This window comes from Coturnix japonica (assembly GCF_001577835.2).
Source record: "Coturnix japonica isolate 7356 chromosome 4 unlocalized genomic scaffold, Coturnix japonica 2.1 chr4random350, whole genome shotgun sequence".
Classification (NCBI taxonomy): Eukaryota; Metazoa; Chordata; class Aves; order Galliformes; family Phasianidae; genus Coturnix; species Coturnix japonica.
Window position 1 is genome coordinate 30886 of NW_015439533.1, and position 2989 is coordinate 33874.

Consider the following 2989-nt stretch of genomic DNA (forward strand, 5'->3'; position numbering starts at 1 on the left):
TATGGGGCTATGGGGGGTAATGGGGGGGAACAGTGGGACCTATGGGGCACTATGGGGCTATGGGAGCAATGGGGGCTATGGGGGATATGGAGGCTATGGGGGCTATGGGGTAATGGGGAGGGACTGGTGTGTACTGGGTTGTGCTGGTTTGTACTGGTTTATACCGCTTTATACTGGTTTATACTGGTCCGTACTGGTTTATGCTGGTTTATACTGGGATATACTGGTCCATCCTTGTCCATACTGGTCTATACTAGTTCATACTGGTCCATACTGGTTTATACTGGTCCATACTGGTTTTCCTGGTTTATACTGGTTCATACTGGTCCACACTGGTCCATACTGGTCTATACTGGTTCATATTGGTTCATACTGGTCCATACTGCTCTATACTGGTCCATACTGGTCCATAGTGGTTCATACTGGTTTATACTGGTCCATACTGGTCCATACTGGTCCATACCGGTCCATACTGGTCCATACCGGTTTATTCTGGTCCATACTGGTTTATACTGGTCTGTTCTGTTTTATACTGGTCCATACTGGTTTATTCTGGTCTATAGTGGTCTGTACTGGTTTATACTGGTCCATACCGGTTCATACTGGTTTATACTGGTCCATACCGGTTTATACTGGTCTATAGTGGTCTGTACTGGTTTATACCGGTCCATACCGGTTTATACCGGTCCATACCGGTCCATACTGGTTTCCCCGTTGTCAGTTGGCTCAATACTCTGAGATCGTCCATTTCTCGCTCCCCGACGGCTCCCAGCGCTGTGGGCAGGTGCTGGAGGTGGCGGGAAATAAGGCCATAGTGCAGGTACGGGAACCACAGAACCCCATAACAACCCTATAACAACCCCATAACAACCCTATAACCATATAACCACCATATAACAACCCCATAACAACCCCATAACACCCCATAACCATATAACCCTATAACCCCATAACAACCCCATAACCACATAACAACCCTATAACAACCCCATAACCATATAACAACCCCATAACCATATAACCCTATAACCCCATAACAACCTATAACCATATAACAACCCTATAACCCCATAACACCCCATAACAACCCCATAACCATATAACAACCCTATAACCACCCTATAACCATATAACCACCATATAACAACCCCATAACCATATAACAACCCCATAACAACCCCATAACCATATAACAACCCTATAACCCCATAACATCCCTATAACCCCATAACCACCCTATAACCACCCTATAGACCCATAACAACCCCATAACCCCATAACAACCATATAACCCCATAACAACCCTATAACAACCCTATAACAACCCTATAACCACCCTATAAAAACCCTATAACAACCCTATAACAACCCTATAACCCCATAACAACCCCATAACAACCCATAACCCCATAACAACCCATAACCCCATAACAACCATATAACCCCATAACAACCCTATAACCCCATAGCCACCCCATAACCCCATAACAACCCTATAACAACCCCATAAACCCCCCCACCCCATAACCACCCTATAACCCCATACCCTCCCACCCCTGCCCCATAGCCCTCCCCAACCCATAACCACCCCATAACCCCCCTCCACTCCATCATTGCCCCCATTGGCCCCATCCCCCCCACTACCCCCATTGCCCCTATCATCCCTATTGCCCCCATTAATCCCATATATCCCATATCCCCCATATATCCCATATATCCCATATATCCCATATACCCCATATACCCCATATATCCCATATAGACCATATACCCCATATACCCCATATACCCCATATATCCCATATATCCCATATATCCCCCATGTATCCCATATACCCCATATACCCCATATACCCCATATACCCCATATATCCCATATATCCCATATATCCCATATATCCCATATACCCCATATACCCCATATATCCCATATACACCATATACCCCATATACCCCATATATCCCATATATCCCATATATCCCATATACCCCATATACCCCATATACCCCATATACCCCATATACCCCATATACCCCATATACCCCATATACCCCATATACCCCATATATCCCCTATATAATCCCATATACCCCATATACCCCATATACCCCATATATCCCATATACCTCCCCCCAATTCCCCCCCATCCTCCCCATCCTTCCCCTATTGACACCCCATTGACCCCATTTCCCCATTGCCCCCCACTACCCCTATAGCCCCCATTTATCCCCCACTACCCACTGCCACCCATACCCCCATGCCCCCATAGGCCCCATCACCCATTTCAGGGGCGGGCCCCATTACCCATACCCCCATTACCCCATTCCCCCCATTGCCCCATAAAGCCACCCGCACTGCCCCATATCCCCCAAAACTCCCCCAATAGCCCCCCATTCCCGCATTACCCCCATAGGCCCCATTACCCCACGCCCCATACCCCCATACCCCCGCATAGCCCCCATCCCCCCACTGACCCCCTATTACCCCCATGCCCCCCATTAGCCCCCATTACCCCATAGCCCCATAACCCCATTATGGGTCCCCCTATACCCCATGCCCTCATTACCCATACCCCCAATTACCCATACCCCCCACTAGCCCCCTAAACCAACATATCCCCCATAACCCATTGCCCCAATAGACTCATTGACCCCATATCCACATATCCCCCAATCCCATTGCCCCCATTACCCCCAGATGTTACCTATTACCCCACTAGCGCCCCCATAGCCCCCATAACCCCTTATAGCACCCGGCCATTAGCCCCCATTTGCCTCCACTAGCCCCATAGACCCCACTTAGCCCCCATTACCCCATCCCGCCCCCATAGACCCCATAGCCACTACTTACCCATTGCCCCCATTGCTACCCAATTGACCAAAACTCTTACCCATTAACCCCATATCCCCCCCTAGGCCGCCCCATACCCCCAAATAGCCTCCATAGACCTCCACAACCCCATATCCCCTTATATCTCTCTCTTTGTTT

At 48.8% G+C, this 2989-nt stretch overlaps 1 protein-coding gene across 1 annotated transcript in view; it reads left to right on the plus strand.

Annotated features, from left to right (window-relative positions):
* ATP6V1B1 (ATPase H+ transporting V1 subunit B1) overlaps positions 1-2989 on the plus strand; it is a 26593-nt gene that overhangs the window by 352 nt on the left and 23252 nt on the right. The window lies entirely within an intron of this gene.